The 19,746-nt window shown below is 36.1% G+C and overlaps 1 protein-coding gene across 1 annotated transcript in view; it reads right to left on the bottom strand.

Moving 5' to 3' along the window:
• The window catches only part of 5-HT2B (5-hydroxytryptamine receptor 2B), a 114,456-nt gene extending 95,080 nt beyond the window's left edge, over positions 1-19,376 (bottom strand). Inside the window, exon 1 of the mRNA XM_073079522.1 lies at positions 19,186-19,376. The gene's annotated coding sequence lies outside the window, so the exon portion shown is untranslated. The remainder of the gene's footprint in view (positions 1-19,185) is intronic.
• Between the last annotated feature and the right edge of the window lie 370 nt (positions 19,377-19,746).

Genomic DNA, 19,746 nt, shown 5'->3' on the forward strand with positions numbered 1-19,746 from the left:
CAGGCAGGGGATACCATAGCCCTATTCTGGTCGCCGGTACTACAGGGACAAACGCGCACTAACCTAACCCTAGATTTTTTAAATATAATCGACGATAATTATTACGGCTATCGACGATATTTGTACATTTACACAATCACATTCTGTTAACTTATTTTAACTTATGTTAACGCATTTAAAAACGTTATACCAGATTATGTTTTATCTATTAAGTAAAGATGAACGAAATTAACGGATTATACACTTAATGGATGTTTTTAATAAATTTGAAATAGCAAAGGAGCATGCAGTCATGTCGCTAGAAATAGGTGCAACTGTAATACCAGGTACTGGTAATGTTCCATACAAAAAGTAAGTGGCTATTTTTGTGTATGAATATGTATAAGCAGCCCCAAAGGGATTTAAAGATTTCATAAAACCATCCAGATTATATGATTTTTTGCAACTAACTTTAACAGTATCAACAATATCTCTAAAATATAAGTTTAGAAGTCACGGTCACATAACAGCGTAATAATATCACTTCACAATTCCCAGCGAAACTCGGTCGGTTTGATGCTGGAAGTGGGACAACAAAACTGTGTTTAAAATGGAATTTCTATTCAATTGCTTGTACATCTAGCGGTACAATTAAAGGAAATGAAAAAGTAGCGCGAAATTACTCACTTAATAAATGCTTGTGGAGAAACGGAGCGGAATACTTTTAATGCTCACTATTGCGCTGGAGCAAAAGGAATTACCTACTCTTTGCAACTGCACTTGTTATAGCGTGCCGAGGAGCGGCTGTGACGTGCGGCTCACGGTTGCGGCTTACGGCTGCGGCTTGTGATTGTCAAGTTTGATGCGGCTGGTATCACAGTATAAATTCCGTGATAGTGAATACGGATGGGGTCCATTCTATTATAAATGTTGAAGTTACTCTGTTATCCTTTCATGGCTAAACCACCGAACTTTGAGATATCTAACCTTAATGTAGTTTAAGACCTCAAGCAGAACATAGGGTACTTTTCCAAAAGGTCACTCCTGAAAATTAGGAATTGAGTAGGAAAGATTTTTTTAAATAGCACAAATTTTAACGTGAATAATTGATAGACGTTTATACAAAGTAGGTAGAAACAAAGTAGTGAGAAAGCATTAATGCCCTTAAAAGGGATTCCCTTATCCAATGGATTAAGAATTGTTAAATTAAGTGGAAAGAAAAATAAACACTCTTTAATAATCCCAAGTTTATGGTTACATGTGAACTTTAATTATTAAAATTTAAAATTATTTAAAGAAACTGAATAATCGGTTTAAAAATACCGACCGTTGGAATAATATAAAATTTATTCAATACAATAGACTCGTTTAGGAATCGGAGCAAAGTTTTATTCAATGCTACATTTAACATTTCAACTGCAAAGCGGAGTCAGAGGTGAAACATTTGACCAATGAATTGTGCGCTATGTCATAATAATGTCAGCTTTTTTATATTGAAAACAGAAAATTAAAATGGGCACCTTGTTTAAAATTTTAATATCCTCCTATAGACTTGGTAACGATTATAAAATGTGTCTAAATGAAGGAAAGTAGTTACTGCGACTATTATAGTCAGGAGTGGCAATCTGTGACTTCAGGTAAAAGCCCGGTGTTATAATAAGGGTTTTATTCCATAATTATGAAGTTGATCTCAGATTTCCATGTGTAGCAGTCACGACTTACCATCAGGTGGAATCAAGGGCGGTGCGAAAACCGCCGAAAACAGAGCAACACTGTTTAGTCAAGAGGCCAGTACCCTTACCATGAGTTTTGCTTTTTGACAAATATGACTGTTTTGTTATTTGTTTACGTATGGGCCAATACGATTTCCTAGTTCTTACACAATCCGCTAGGGGCGCTGATTGGCATTTTTATGGGCAATACGTAAACAAATACCAAAACAGTCATATTTGTCGAAACGTTAAAACTCCTGGTAAGGGTACGGTACCCTTACCATGAGTTTTTACGTATTGATAACAAAAAAAACACCTACAATCTAACAATCTGTATAGAATTGCCTTACTAAATTCCGCATGCTCTAAGCAGTACAGAGTGGCTTATGGCTAGCAGTGGGGTATAAACTGCAACATATATAATACTTTGAATACAAAAATCTAACCGAAAAACCTCATGAAATGGTACTTTTAACTTCAAAGTAAGTAAGAATGAAGTAAAAAAATACAAAACTGCTTACTGCCTACGAGAAACAATGCACAGTTAAAATGCTACTAGAATTATACATTTCGGTCTTTATTTTCTTTAATTATTTTATTTAGTAAACTAAATTAAAAAAGTGTATTGTTTCTGAATTTCTTTCGCCGCTTCTTCTTCATAGCGATATTTATAAGAGCTCGTAACTCTTAAGTTACTTAAGTTTAACAAAACTTAAGTTAGTAGTAATCGTGTAGGATTTTTTTATAATATAGGAGTAGCAGTCTATTATGCAGTCCACCAGGTAAGTGGTTACTGCCGCCTATCGACATCTATAATCAACCCCAGATGGGATTAGATATTCCCACCTGAGATCGGCCACAGTTGCGCCGCTACCTCTGAGGACTAAGCTGGAACGCCTCAGAAAAGTATGTCTCTTACCACACCCTTCAAACCAAAACACAGCTCATAACAGCAGCGCTTAACGCTGCTGTTATGAGAATATCGTTCAAAGATGTTCCACTTCAAACTAAAATAAACAGATACTTAGTTTACATAAAGTGAGCCATTACTTCAAATGTAATGCCTAAGTTACTAAGGTAGTACGGGATACGATCTTGAAATTACCTGAGTTCCTTCCTTAATGGGCGTAAAGTCAGGATATCCATTCCAATAAATAGTCCTCGGCCGACGTTCGACATGAATTATGCTTTAATTCATTACGAATTATGGTTCTTAGTCAACAAATTACTTCGATTATGCCGTATTATTGTCGAGTATATTATGTCAGTTAAAGAAAAGGGAAAAGTTTTTACAGACTTGAGGAGAAAAAGTACCTACTTTAGAAGTTCTATATTTAAGGCGCTTTAATACTTAAAGATTAAAGGAAAAGCTGTCCACTTAAGATTTAAAAATCAGACTCCAGTCTAGCAGAGTCCAGAAATTGGCTAGAGTGTGAGACTTAAAATATTGTGTCGGCGCCAACCCATTACTGTCCTACTGCTGGGCACGGGTCTCTTAGAGTTATAGGGTTTCCGGTAACGTCCAACGCACTGTATAAGTGCAAAATAGTAGATTTTATACATCTTCGAGAACTTTCTATATAGAACACTCGAGCGTTCAGGTTTTATTCACAATATTTTCCTTCATCGTTCAAGCATAATTACGATAATTAATTACCAACAGGGTCATTACTTGAAACAAAAGGGTGTACCAGAGATTCGAACCCAGCCCCCTGATTTTATAACCACAACACAATAAATTTTCACAAAACCTACAGATCTACAAAATAGCAACCGTTTACTTAATAGCCATACCTCATGGTGTCACTTGGTTGTGATTGCAATTAGCGGTTCTGTTTAACTGATTCTGTACCCTTACCATGAGTTTTCAAAACATCCCACAATTTTACGTTACGTTTATTCAATCCAATATTCTGTTCCGTTTGCTTCAATAGACTGAAATGAAATGAAAATAGTTTATTTCTCTCACAAAAAGGTCTTATGTTAAATTGCATGATTACAACATATGAATATTTTAAACCTTACGTAGTGAGAGACTGGTGCCTATTGTAGGTAAAAAATACCTGAATTACAGGTCACCAGTGCCCTCCCGCGGAAGACTAAATAATAAACATTTGTGTGAATGCAAGTAGACGTGTGTGTAGAAGTGCATATGTGTGTGTACGTGTACATGTAAGTGTGTGAGTGTATGAATGGGTGTATGATGGGTGTGATGGGTATGTTTACATATGTGGTAGAATGTGTGTGCGGGTGTGTGTCGGTTTTTGTGCATTTAACAGTGCATGTATGGATGGATTTTACATTAAAGTACGTGAATTAAGCGTAAGGAATAAGAAATTATGAGATAAATGAAAGTCTCTTGCTAATAGGAGAAAGAAGATCACATTAAATTATGGTATGTAGAAGATTTTCAGTTTCTTGGTAGGAGAGAGTTTTTAAGTAACTAGTAACGATTTTTTTACATTTATTAGAATTTTGTGGGTAAAAATTGAGTTTTGAATTTAGACGATTGTATAGAAAGGGGCCAAGATAACAAAAGAAGTTGCGGGATCGGCTAGTGCGGAATAATTTAGTAGGTGCAACGTCTCCTTTTCTGAGTAAGACTGAGTAAACGTAAACAATAAGTAAGTGCTCAAGTCTTTCTGTCTGCCTCACATGTTCGCAAAAAAGAGAGGCCATAAAGCGCCATTTTGTCAATTTAGACATTTAATGTTACGTTACTGACACTATAGTTCTGATACAATCCGCTAGGGGCGCTGATTGGAAATTGTATGGGCAAATACGTTAACATATACAAAAACAGACGTATTTGTCAAAACGTAAAAACTCATGGTAAGGGTACTGGCACTTCGCTTTGCACAGAGAGAAACAATTAGTATTATAGCATACATGATGTGTATTTATAAATAGCATGTATCTATGTTACGCATCGAGTAGTATTCCTACTCGATGCGTAACATAAGGGTGTTATTTATAATGCTGTAAATGACTGTCTCCAACATCTTTATGGCCTGCTTGGCACGATTTTACTCAAAGCTTTGGCTGGTTTGAAGCTCTATTACAGTGTTCCGCGAACTTTTTATGTTCAAGGTACATCCAGGAAAACTAAAATTTTTCGAGGTACACCACAAATTAAAAATTAGTTTTTAAGTAATATTAATCAACATTTATTGAAACCAAAGAATTAGATGAACGAAACAAAACGCCTCGCTCGTGCGCTCGCATGATTTGTATCACTCACTCAAATAATTTTATAAGATAACCTTATTTCTCCGCAGCACACCAACTAATGATCACGGTACACCAGTGTGCCGCGGTATACACCTTGCGGAACACTGCTCTAATACACTGCTCTAATGTGGATTGGCGAAGAAAGATATCTACGAGTTTGTCAAGTGGTCAGCCCGTATTAGATTTTGTCATATCGCAAAGCATTCAACCTCTTCAATCATAACATTCGGGACCCAAGAGATTTTTTATAAAATAGGAGTTGCAGACGTGCATACAGTCCATCTGATGGTGAGTGGGTACTGCCGCTCGTGGTCGTCTGTAATTAACCCTAGATAGGATTAGATAGTCCTGAGATTGGCCACAGATACGTAGAGGAATAAGCTGAAACGCCTCGAAAAGGCTCTCACTAACCACGCCATTCAAACCAGAACACAACAGGGCTTGCTATTGTTAGGCAGAAATACGTGTGGCGGTGGTGCCGCCGGAGTCGAACGACAAAAGTTACTACCACCTTCAAAGTACGGAAATGCGCATGTCTTGGCCAGCAGTAGGTACGGACATATATGATTTTTGTAGACTTCACACACATTTAAGTTTTTTTAAGAACTTTCAAGGAATTAATGAGGGTCGTATTTTTATGTATATATACATATTTCGATAAACTCACATTATACCAGCTTGATCGATTATACATGATTGGGGCGTCATGGATGGTGATTGTAATTAGCGTTTCGGTTTAACTGCTCCTGTCGTTAAACCCACAACCGCATTGCACTGATGAGGTAGGAGCATTCCAATATCTGATTTAATGAACGTAGTAAGCGTTATTATGATTATGCCTTTTGCACAAATTAATATTTTTTTTTATAATTATGAAGTTTTCCTTCAACGTTAAAGCAATTGATGATTAATTTCTGTACCTCGCATCCCCAGATTGAAGCCGCGTTTCAATAATTAAACTGACTATCTTTGCATCATGAAACATATGGACCGCTGGTAAGATCGAGTATTGGGACGGATGTACCATTTTTTTTTTTTTGTTTGCGAGGGGGAAACCTTCAAAAGGTACCCGACGATGTGGAGGCGACGCCGGGTTATGTGGGATTTTTACCGCACTAAAACCCCCCCGGTGGCCGTCCTCGGCGCTTGGTGGAGAACTCCGGGGTCTCCAATAGAACGGTGGTACGGATGTACCTAGAACACGAAGTAATGAGGATCGTGTTTTTATGTACGTTTCGATAAAAATACATTTTACCAGGTTGATCGATACATCATTGGGGCGTCATGGGCGGTGATTCTAATTAGCGTTTCGGTTTAACTGCTCCTTTCGTTAAACCCGCGACCGCATTGCACTGATAAGTAGGACCATTCTAACATCTGATTTAATGAACGCAGTACGCGTTATTATGATATGCCTTTTACACATATTCATAATTGCGTTTTATGTAACTTTAGTGTGAAAAAATATAGGTTTTCAGTCAATTACTTACTGCTGGGCAGGGGTATCCAGTCAAAGTGTTATGGATTAAGGCTATAGTCCACTTATGCAAATCTCTGAAAATCAGCGCCGTGGTGCAACACACCATGGCATCAATGCTGAGTGAGTGCCTTTTCTGTATGTAATGTATACATATAAGTATAGGGATATGCTGTAACTTACCTATTTAACTATTGTATTTTTATTCGGCTGTGTTGTCTTATTATGTATCTTGAGTTTTCTATGTACCTATATCCCACTACTTTGTAATTAACTAAAGTAATTTGTAATTGTTATGTGTGTGTACAATGCATTACGTAATAAAGTTATTTCTTTCTTTCTTTCTTTATTTCAAATCAGACTCCAACTAATATTATGAATGATATAGATATATACTCAACATGAATATTATTGTTTTAGCAATAAATTTGACTTCATAGCATTATCTTCATTGAACGGTAACTTTTTGAGTTTTGTGCAAATTTCCGGACTTGAATTTCCGGAATTGAATATAAACAATTTTTAATATCACGCCAATATCGATTGGCGTGATATTAAAAATTGTTTATATTCCGTCCAATATGATGGTTCAAAAAATAAATTGGCGAAGATCTCCGGATCAAAAGATACATCTGAAATACCATTAAAACTTTATGTTCCTTTGATCCAAACCTAATTATAGGAGGCCTTCAAAGGGACAGGTGTCTTTCCTCGTTACGTTCCAGTGTATGACTAGCAATTCCTGGGAGTTTGTCCAGATGGGAATCGATAAATTATGTGGACGTTGTCATTTATTACTGACCGACAGGTGTATGTATTTATACAATCACGTGTATATATATTTTTACTAGTGGTGCCCGCGGCTTCGCCCGCATTTTATAGAAATAATATGACATACATAAAACGGAAAATTTGTACCTGCATTGGAATGACAGGTGTGCCATCTGTCGAAAATTGGTCTTACCAACTCCCAAACCCTCGTGGGCTCTTGGACAACAACTTTGCTAAAGATCATCACTTGATGATTGTGACACAGACTGAATTGTGTATCTAAACCATTCTCAAGTCCCCTTGAAAACACACAACAAATTTCATCAAAATCAGTCCAGTCGTTTAGGAGGAGTTCAGTGACATACACACGCACATAAGAAAGATATATATAAAGATAATACAGACGTGGCAGACGAGCTTGTCTCGATAGTAATTGGCTACTGCCGCTAATTGTGTAATCAACCTCAGATAGGATTAGAGTACTTGAATTTAACCATAGGTGCTTTACTACGCCTGAGGAGGTGTCTCGTTTATATGATTTTTTCCTTTAAGCTAAAACGAAGGCAGTGAAAACAGTTTTTATAAGGCAGAAAATATGTAAAAGTGCCGGTGGTGCGTTAAGTGTGAAACGACAGATTTTTCCATTTTAATTTATTGAACCTAAGATATAAAAATAATAAACATGAGATAATTTTGTGAAGCGCTTACATCACGACTATCTCTTTTCAAAACCACCTATATTTTAAAGATTTTTTGACTTTCCTCGAAACTTGAAACTCATTCACTTTTGCGTTTCTGAATGTGAATCCCAAATATTCTCACTAACTAACTATTCCCTATAATCCTTATTATAAATAGCATTAAGAAATCTAAAAACTTAAATCATATAAACCATTACTGTCCGAAGAAATAAAATCGGAGATAATTCGATCTCCTCGGATTTTATTAGCCACTAGATCACACGGCAGATTGATTCCATTATTATGCTAAGTAGAGCTCCTGGTTTGCACAGTGAAATGGATATAGAAACTTCAGCAGAGAAATTTCATAAAGTAATTCGCATACTGAAATTCACTAACTTCATTTTATATTTAAAATGTTATATGAACTAGATTACGATATTGTTGAATGTATATTAAGACGCTTTCTAATTGACGATTTGAGTCGGATTTTGTAGAGCCGTTAGTAATATATTAAATCTTAAACACATAAGCATATACACTCACATATTTCTATGTATGTTGTTATAATGACACTATTATTTGAGTGCCCCGTGTTCTAGTTTAAAAAGTATGTTAAGTGAGAGGCAGTTATAAGATATGTTCCAACTTAGTACTGAGGCAAAAGTTACAAACGCATTTGTAACCGAATTTACACTAAGTTTTATTCCGATCTGTTTATTACAGATGCTTGTAAGTGATACTACCCACTACCAAGAGGTTGCCTGGACGTCCTTTTGATCCAATTAGTTTCATTTAAACAATAAAAAATGTTAAATTAACGATCATTTCAAAAACAAAAACACTAAGCAATATAGCCTACGTCACTCCCACAATTTAGACGAGTTCAACAACACGTCATATGTTAAAATCTGTTAAGCCATTTGAGTTTTATGCTCAAAAAAGATCTCTGTGTGAGAATACCCTTATACGATATCTAGAAAAACTTTCACATTTTTTGTTTTTCATCTATTCCTCGTTCAAGTTTTAAAGTTTTTATGGTTAACTAATCTCGGGCGTGCGGAGAGAATAGTAATTGGAATTTCTAAAGGAAAGTTTTTGGAAAAATCCGAACTGGTATTAACTTTAGTATCGACATCAAGTACAAGCCAGCTGTTTCTCGGGTCCTGCTAAGACTAGAAAATACTTAAAATATACCTATACTAAATAAATGAAACTGAAGTGTCTGTTTGTAATATTAAAATAACGTTTTTTTAGTAAATTCAAATTAAAGCCCCTATGTACGATATTTATTACAAAAAAAAACATTAAGATGTCTGTCTGTGTCTTTGTTCAGACTTATCTTCAAAACGGCTGGACCGATTTTGATAGGAGTAAAAATGAGACATGAATACAAACACATATACACTCCAAAAACACTACCCTCCCTCTGACACATTTTAGGTATGTTAGTCTCTATGTTTTGAATCTAAAATGCTACTCAATGGACCGTTTTAATATGTAATGACTACTCATGTTAACTTCAAGTAATTTTATGGTAATATTTTGACCCAGTTAGTCGGATCTTGGTCACGGCGAAACAACAAAATTGGAACTATTAATATATGTAAGTTTCATGATTAACGGTTTCATATTAACAATTACATTCCAGCTTCGTTGTCAGCCCATTACTGTCTTATTTGTAGGCACAGGTCTCCTCTTGAAATGAGAAGGATTAGGCTATAGTTCATCGCGCAGGCCAAGTGCGTATTGGTAGACTCCAAAACTTTTTTAAAGATCTCTTAGGATTAGGTCTTAGTGATAATTAATTCTTAATACGCACATAACGTCAGAGATGCGTCTGGAAGTGAACTGAACCTGAACTGTACCTCGAACCGATCGATCTTATAGGTCGATGAACCATCTTTGGATCGATTCGGAAAGAACCTATTTCTGCTTAATTACAGCAATGTTAAGTGTCTGTCGCTTTGAAGGGTATAGTAAGAGTTCTTTCTTCTTATAATTTCTTTCTTCTTTCTTATAACTTTATTCTAATAACCAAGGTGTTCCTTAGTCCTCAGGAGAAAGCAACGTATTTATAACCAACCATAGGTTCGTCCCTGTAGTTCCGGGAGTAGAATAGGACTACGGTCTGCCTGTCGTAAGAGGCGATTAAAAGGAGGCTTCCGGAGTTGCGGGTGGCAAGAGTGGGAGCTCGAACCGCCTGGTCAGCGACGGGGCAGCGTGCTAAGAGGACTCCAGTTGCGTTCCTTTGGAGATCCCGGAGTCCTCTACGCAGCGTCGAGTACGGCCACCGAGGGGTTTTAGTGCGGCAGGAAACCCACATAACCTCGTGTCACTCCCACGGCAGCGGGTTCCCTCCAAGATAAAAACAAGGTAGGAATCTAATCTTACCTAAGATTGGTCTCCACTATTCAGTTTGAAAACATTCAACACGATTGCCCAATAACCCGTACCACCATCAATCCGCAAGTAACCAGGCTTAACCTTTTGCGACTGAGGTGAGTTTTTTGGTCATACTTGACTGAGGTGTAGTCTGACAGACGTCTTCTTGCGTCTGCTGGTCCAAATACAGCATAATTTTCTTCTTGGTGACCTCTCAAGTTAAGGCAGACTAGGGGGTAAATCATTTTGAGATTCCTCTATTACTTCCTGGTTTTCTCGTTTGGTTTAGTTTTCCCTATCACCTTGAATTATTTCTCACCTTCTAACTATAGCTATTCCTCAATTTCTTCATCTCTAAGAACATTAATATTAAACTTTCTCCTACTGTCTCATTTAGCAAGTCTACAGTGATCCTTTTGGTTCATCATATCCAAAAGAAAAAAAAATGTTCGACCACTTTATACACAGCGCCAACTAGCCCTGAACTTAGCACTTCCAGCACGTATACTCATACAAATGCTTTTTTATAAATAAATTGTAAATAAGATTCACACGACACACTCAAACTTTAAACAAACATTGTAATTTTTTCCTGTTTTTCCTGCCGGGAATCAATTCCGAGTCCCTTGGAATGGTAAACATTATATCTTACTATGATGAAAATGTGGTTACGTTTAAGATACTTAAGAATTATTGATGATCTACTGAGGACACGTATTATAGACACAAGGAAATTGACATGGCCTTGCTGATGTGACGTCTATTAAAATCTAGTACTTATTGCTGTACTTACGTCTGTGAGACACTAACACCTCGTCTCACACGAAAAGTAAGCATGGTATGTTCGTCTAGTCGCAACTATCACGTAGCACAAACCATCTTAGGAAGGTACTGAGCGAGACACCACAACATCACGCCGCATTCCAAAATGGTAACGTTTTTTCGGTTAGCGGTGTCTGACAGACTACCACCTAAGCCGCAGAAGGTTAAGGTATCATTCAGTTGTGGAGACACTTAGACAGATCCGCAACTTACAGGTCGGTAACAAGGTTGCAGCAAATTGGTTGCGATTAATTACTAGGTTTAACATAAAAAGCTTAATATTAATACTTTGATTGGAAACAATACAATCATTGTGGCGACATGTGGTAGGTATCTATCTATATGCTACATACAGTCAGATGCCGGTGCACAAAAGTACCGCGGTTCCGCTCTACAAAATCGAAATGAAACTGTGATGAATAGGTCTAAAAATTCGTGCTATTCAAACGCTGGGAATTGTCACGACGAGTCATGATAAAATCAGTGTAGTTAGATTTCAAACAGAATTTAATTATTACAAGTATGAGGTAATCGAAGTCTTTGTATACAGATCTCTGTACCTTGTGATGTGACCATAGAGTATATATCTATATACTCTATGGTCAACAAGAAGGAACAGTACTTTTTTATTTCTTAGTAATATAAATATTATGTTAAGATATCACTGTTGCTAATGGACATTCGCTACCAACGCCGTACAGTACAGACGATGTACTATATCTAGCGACTTAGATGGAATTAATAGACGGCATAAAATGAATCGATTATTTAGCCCCTAAAATTAAAATAGATTTTTTTATGGGAGCGCGTATAAGCAAGGCATATAGATATGGTAGACGATGGTAGAGCTTCGCAATCGAACATCAAGAAGTTCGTACTACTTCAAAACTACTTCTAAATCATTAAAATCAATCCCACTATCAAATCTAGCGACAAAAATGTGTCTGAATAATGTCAGCTCGCCACTGTCGGATGCGAACAGTTCCGCTCTACAAAATCGAAATAAAACTGTTATGAATAGCTCTAAAAAGCTGCGCTATTCACTCGCTGGAAACTGTCATGACGAGCGACGAACGAAATCAATGTTAATTAGATTTCTATTCAGGGTATAAGGTTTGTAAACAGTAGTACAAAATAGTGGAATGCGTAGCTCGTCGGTACTTAATACGGACTTTTGTAATTGTACTTCTATATCTATATTTAGACTTGGTAATTAGGTAATTATTTTTTTCATTGAAAACAGGCGCAGTGCCTTGAAGTAGTTACATAACCTGGATTTTTATGTAAGCTTGGAGAAATATATAAAATGTAAGCTTGGAGAAATATATAAATGATAAAATGATTGAAAATGGTAGAACTCTATGTGGTTTCACTCCAACATGATTACTGCTTAAAACAGTAGCATTAAGTAAAGTAAAGTAAAGCGATGCTACATATTCCAACTTTTACTAAAGGCGTGGCAATGCTTTTATAACTTCAAGTAATCTTCTATTAATATCTGTTCATTTGATGGTCTCTTTGATGAGGTCTATGAAGAGAACTCAAGGAGGTTTACTATTTTTTATGATATAGAAGAAACAAATGAATATCATGCTGTCCATCTGATGGTAAGTTGTAACTGCCGCCCATGGACATCTGTAATCAACTCAATATATAACGTTCTACTTGAACTCAAGTGGACATACTTAGCCACTCCTGATAACTAACATAGTGTATAAGTGGAACATGGTGGCATACGAGTATGTAAGTCAACGTTTACAGATTAAAAAAGGTTAAATTTAAAAATTGTGATATGACATCTTCAGATTATATTTTAACTAAAGTATAAAAGAAAAAGTCTTGTCACTGAAACAGGTCGCTAAGAAAAGTTTTACCTTACACTTAGTTAGAAAGTTAAGGCACCCATCTGAAGTTCTTAGCTAAACTAGGCCAAGTTTTGATTCAGTGGCCCGTAAGACATAGTAACAATATGCTGATATTACTGTGGACATTTGACACTGTGTTTTTGTAGTGTAAGATATATGCTGTGTAAATGGATTGGAATTATACAAATGTATACAAAAACGAGCTTTTGCCCGCGGCTTCGCTCGCGTTACGAAGTAATATTTTCATCCCCTATTTTATCCCCTTGGGGGTAAAATTGATCAAAATCCTTTCTTAGCGGATGCCTACGTCATAACATTTACCTGCATGAAAAATTTCAGCCCGATCCGCCCAGTGTTTTGAGCTGTGCGTTGACAGATCACTATGTCAGTCAGTCACCTTTGAGTTATATATATTTAAGATCTGTTAATGCTTTCAACAACTTTATTTTATTAATTGTTTGATGTGAATAATGATTATTATTATTATTTAAAGTTATTTTCTAAGACAGAGTTTCTGAATATAAATAAGACGAATTTGTCTACCGTTCACTTTAAGAATTAATTCCTTAATATGTTGTGTTTTGATTTAGTTTAAGATATTAGATTGACAAACATTTTTATCGTCGCCCAAATATAAAACCCTACAGATTTCCCAGATTACTAACATAAAATGAAATTAGTTATTATTTAAAAATAACAAATAAGTATGTATTCGTTATTTGGGTTGAAAGTACTAGATCACTCAGAGATTGACGGCGGATTTTTTTTTTTAATATTTGGGCTAATCGCTGGCCGTAATGCCATTGTTTCATTAAAACCGCTTTCAATCAAATCTGGCAGACACAAAGCAATTACCATTTTTTTTTAAATAAATTATATTTTATACCGCAAATAATAATTGACACTTATTATTATTTTGTCGCATCTCAACACAATACTATTTTAAACCACAGTCAACATTCTAATTTTATTTACTTCTGACATTCCATTACATTGTAACAGGTGCGAGCGATATATATTCCAAGACAAAGATATACAGGCAGTTGTAAACAAACATCAAAGAATCATTTGCCATCAGTTGGACTGCATGCTCGTGTATATTTAGCTAATACCAGCTGACCCGGCAACCGTTGTGTTGCCATATAAATAAAAAAATGTTAAGAATGAACAACACTTATCACTTAGGGGTATGAAAAAATAGATAGTAGCCGATTCTCAGACCTACTGAATAAGCATATAAAATTTGGTGAAAATCGGTAAAGCCGTTTCGGAGGAGTACGGTAACTAACATTGTGACACGAGAATTTTATATATAAAAAATATAATGTTAAACTCAGATGGACTATACGCTTGTATAAAGATCAGTGACAGCCCACTAGTTAGAAACTTTGCCTTTCACTGGGGAGGTCCAAATTTCGAGACCCAGACATGCACCATTTTTCAAAGTAATGTGTGATTGCTTGTATTAGAGATTCATGATCACTTGTTTAAACGTTGAAGGAAAACTTTGCGAGAAACATAAACATGCGAAATAAAAAAATGTTCTGAAGATTGTGTGAAGTTTGAAAATTCGCACTTAGCCAGTGCGGTGGTCTACAGCGTAAATCCCTCTCACGTTGAGAGAACACCAACAGTGGGACAGTAATGGATTGACAAAAACAATATGCATGTTTTCTGCCCCGGTAATATAAAAAATATTGCATGACGTCACGTCACGTAAAAGTCTAAAATATGATACACAGGGTGAATTTTTCTAGATGAACTATTAGGATTAGCGAAAAATGCTGAAAGGTGTTACGAGGCCAATTTTGATAAAAAGGAAAACTGCTGTGTTCGATTTTTTTATAATCTATATCCCTTGCCGGAAATCGAACGAGTTCATTTAGAAAAAATAACACAACCTGTATTATTCCATCATCGGATAGTGTCGCTTATGAGGATCAATTTCTGGAAAGTAATGATTAATTATGAACTAATGGAAAAGATGTTTTTTTAAGAAAATAAGAGTACATATTTTTTCATACGAAAAATTTGTTACTTTGGTTAATATCGTTATACTACCCAAACTACGAAATTTTTCGATATAACGATCATTAGTTTACCATAAAGGACCAAAAATCACCTGTATACTGTCGTGTATAGTTTATATTCCTATTTAAGAAATCCATATTAGGTCAAAGTTAAAAATACCAAGTTTGTTTTTCACAAAATTAATTACTGATACATTTTGTAGTGGAACTACAAATGAACCTCCATAAACTTTTATTCTTACGCTCACCCTTACCTGTGTAAGTCGGATAATAAACCTGATTTTCTAGATTTAGCCTTTATTGGAAATCTGAAGAGATTTCGTGCCAAAATCCGAGACTTTTCCTTTTGCGTTACAAAAAGGTATCAAAATCTAATTTAAACTGCAGTGCTACTTTACATGTAGTAGGAAACGTGGTAATCTTGTAACATTTTACAATTATTATGTATATGACATTTTTTTTAATAATATAACAAACATAAAATATATATTATTTTAATAATATAATTAACATAAAATAACTATCAAAGGGATACAGTCTGCCTGCCGCTTATGGACATCTGTTATCAACCCTCATTAAGATAAGACTCCAACCTAAGGTTTGCAACATGAGAATCTTAGGTAGGCTTCCAATCTACCTGGTAAGTCGCTACTGACACCCATGGATATCTGTAATCAACTCAATATATGTAAGTAAAAATTCCTACCTGAGCTCGTCCACAAATGTGCAGCTACCCTCGAGGTCTAAGCAAAGGCCTCGGAAAAGTACCAGAATACAGTAGCGTTTAACATGGTGTTATTAGGCAGAAACAGGTGTGGTGGTGATGCCACCGGAATCGAACCACACAGGGTTCTACCTTCAATAATATAGAACAGGTTCTGTGGTTAAAATTAATAAAAAAACATACACGGAGCGTACGTGGTTTGCAAAACTTACTTCACTGGACGTTTCAAAGGGTTGACTTGCTAAAACTAAGCTAATGAAGCCGAGCTTACAAATTAACCATTGTTTGTGGTTGCTTTACAAAAATATTACTCCGAGAAACCCTAATTAACAACTGTAACGTACGTGGTATGAATACTAGCTTTTTCCAGCGATGTGTAAATATTCTAAATCCCTATTGTACCCTCTAGGAGCTGATTATCCATAAAGGTGTTAGATTATCATTTCCAGCCAGAAAGCCAAATATTATTCATAGAGCTGGCTTTTAATTTCCATTTTTCAAAATTTTGTCCCCTCTATTAACGCCCCCTTTAAGGGGTAATTCTTGCTTAGGGGTGTTCCTACGTCATAAAAGGCCCCATTGCCCAAATTTCAAAACAACTGATCAACAACACTGGGGCTTTTGACCGAGGTTTCCGACATTCAAACCCCATTAACCTATGAAGGTGGTAGAACCCTTTGTGGTTCGACTCCGGCAGCACCACCGCCACACCTATTTCTACCTTATAACAGCAGTGTTAGGCGCTGCTGTGTTCCGGTTTGAAGGGTGTGGTAAGGGAGACAGACTTTTCCGAGGCATTCCAGCTTAGTCCTCAGGGGTAGCGGCGCATCTGTGGCCGACCTCAGGTAGGAATATCTAATCCTCTCTGGAGTTAATTACAGATGTCCATGGGCGGCAGTAGCCACTTACCATCAGGTGGACTGCATGCTCGTCGGCTACTCTTATATTATAAAAAAAGACCTATGATTTTAAAACGTAATATAGAAATTATCAATCACTTAAATGGTGTAATAATTTATTTAGCGGTTTAATAATTAAATAAATAGCTCCCCTCTCTTGCCCAGTAGTGGGATAGTAATGGGTTGATGAGAACAATTTGTTACAAAATTTCATGTTTCGTATCAAAAATAACTCGGGTATACCTTGTATACGGGTATATCTAGTATGCTACCCACATATCTCGTATATGGGTAGACTATAACGTTCAATAGAATTCAGTAAATAACACAAAATAAAAAGAAAAAATATTTGGTTTGATTTTAATCGAATTTTCCTTTCGAAATTATTAAAGTCGGTCAGGTCCGATGGCGAATGTTTCTGAAACCTCCAAGAGCTTCTAACCGCTTAACCTTTTCAAAGCTTGAAAAAGCTTTCAAAAGTTGTCACTAGCACCTATCAAAATCGACCACAGGGACAGTTTGACGCGGCCTCAAACGTGGAAAAACGCACATACTACGAGTACACGAGAAAATACAATACAGTTATAAAATATAATTATACAATTTGAAGGTGTTAATATCCTGTGATTCGACTCCGGCGGCATCACCGCCACAACTATTTGTGCTTCATTACAGCAGTGTTAAATGCTGCTGCTTAACGCTTTCTACACTCACAGCCCCACATTAGGATTACCCGTATCGTAAGTGCCATGGACACACACAGAGACGAATACACAAACACCCAGACCCCGAAACAGAAGCCTAAATAAGATTTCAGTCTGGCCGGGAATCGAACCCGGGACCCGCTGCGCTTCAGACCGATATGATGACCGCTTGGCCACGCGGGTCGACAATATTCTGTTTTAAAGAGTGTGGTAAGGAATACGTACTTTTTCGAGGCATTCCAGCTAAGTACTCAGTGATAGCGCCGCGTCTGTACCGACCTCAGTTAGGAATCTAATCTTGTCTGGGGTAGATCACAGTTATCCATGGGCGGTAGTAGCCACATAACATAAGATAGACTTTATGCTCGTCTACTACTCTGACATTATCAACCCCAAAAAGGGTCGTTCTACTTGGTGGAGGCCACAGATGCCTTGGTACCTCTCATGACTAAGTTGGGATGTCTAGTGTAAATGTTAAGAAGCCTGCGTTTGCAATTAAATGTGTATTTCCAACTGGAATACAGACTAAATACAATATAAAAGATAAAGTTTTAATCTCACACAAAAACTTAGATACTAAAAACGTCACGACATCTTTTATTTTGAGACTATAAGAAAAGTAATCTAATTCCATAAAAAAAAACTTAATAAAGTGCCTACTTAAGCCTTAGACGAAGTTATTTCTTAATTTTTGTAAGGTATTCATTTGAAGAACAACTTGGTTTAAATTAAGTTTTAATTAGAACATTTTGAATATACTATGTTAATTAAATGATAATAGAATTTAAAAGACGTGAAATAAGTATTTTTAAAGGTAGCAGAACCCTTTGTGATTCGACTAAGGTGGCACCACCGCAACACCTTTTCTGCCTCAAAACAGCAATGTTAAGCGCTGCTGTGTTCTGACATACGTTTCCTAGGCGTTCCATCATCAAGGGTAGCGGCGCATCTGTGGCCGACCGTAGGTAGGAATATCTAATCCCCTCTGGGGTTGATTACAGATGTCCATGGGTGGCAGTAGCTTACAATCAGGTGGAATGCATGCTCGTCTGCTACGCCTACATTCTAAAAAATGTCTACAGAGGTTATTTTATTATAGCAAATATATTGTAGAATAATTAAAATCAAAAAATTGAGCCAACACCGACGGTACGTACTAATTTAATTAATATACGTAACAGATTTTATTTATAATACTGATAGTTCCGTGTACAAAATATTTCCATCAAGTATATTATTGTATTGTTAAAATGATTTGTTATAGATTGTCGCCAATTACTCAATTCCAGTGTTTTTCAATCTTTTTCGGACGACCCCTTCGAACCTAAAAATATTTCGTGATCCCCTATTATTTTAAACTTGTGTTTTATAATAGGCATCTATTCCTTACCACATTTTTGATTTATTATTTTTTTGTATCGAACAAATAAATATCTAGTTACGCAGTAGATATTTATTCATAGAATAATCTTTCATCAACTATTTACTAAATTGTCTTTAATTAAAAATATATATTTCTTTTAAGGGCGCAGCCTATACTTAGAAAACGCTGTCCTGTTCCTTTTTTTATTTCAATGCGTTACCTTTACTTCCACTGAAATAATTTTCCACTTAAATCATTATCGTTTATTATTATAAATTCGCAAAATTTAACAAACATTAATGTGAAATGTTTGTTAAATTTTGCGCATGTAAAATAATTTCCGCGAAAGATACGAACACAATTATAAAATTTCGATGAAACTGATAAAACAGGAAATGTCGCCCGCGCTTTTAATTACTTCGGGCTACTTTAAATTGAATTTGGGAGTAGTGATACGTAATCTCATTCAATTTCCTGTTAAGCCGATCTTTAAATAATTTTGAGCCAAATAAAAGCGACGAATTAAAATTAAACGAGACATACCTTCAAATAACACTGGCCGTTGTAACGTCCATTCACTTAACAACGACTGAACAGAATTAAAAAAAAAATCACATAAATCACTGGCACTTTAAATTAATGCACTGTTATCTCAAATTGAATTTGAAAATGGAAAAGTTTGGGACTTCGAATAACCCTTCGCTTAAGTAGCGCGCAGACGTCCGGCAGCCACGGCGTTCGCCGCCGAATGAATTTGCCGAAACGTCCGCACCTGTTGTGCTCACTGCTTTACACACACACAGGTGCACTATAAATGTACATAATATACACATATACCAAGTCGGAAGCAAATTAAGTGATGTTCCCGTAAACATTTCTATTTTTACTTCTTTATTGCTTCTAATGGCTTCATTGTGGATGGAATTCCTTGAACAAATTCAAAGCTCTGTTATCTTAAAATAGATCAACTTTTCTTCTCTGATGCTGTTAGCGCTTATTAATAGCTCGTAATTTCCTTATTCATTGTTTAAAAGAAGCAAATATGTATATATTATGCTTAAAGTAATATGTGTGCACGTATTGATCGAGGTTACCTGGTATAAA

This window comes from Epargyreus clarus, unplaced genomic scaffold, assembly GCF_041222505.1.
Source record: "Epargyreus clarus isolate Ecla_fem2 unplaced genomic scaffold, WU_Ecla_fem_2.2 ptg000014l, whole genome shotgun sequence".
NCBI lineage: Eukaryota > Metazoa > Arthropoda > Insecta > Lepidoptera > Hesperiidae > Epargyreus > Epargyreus clarus.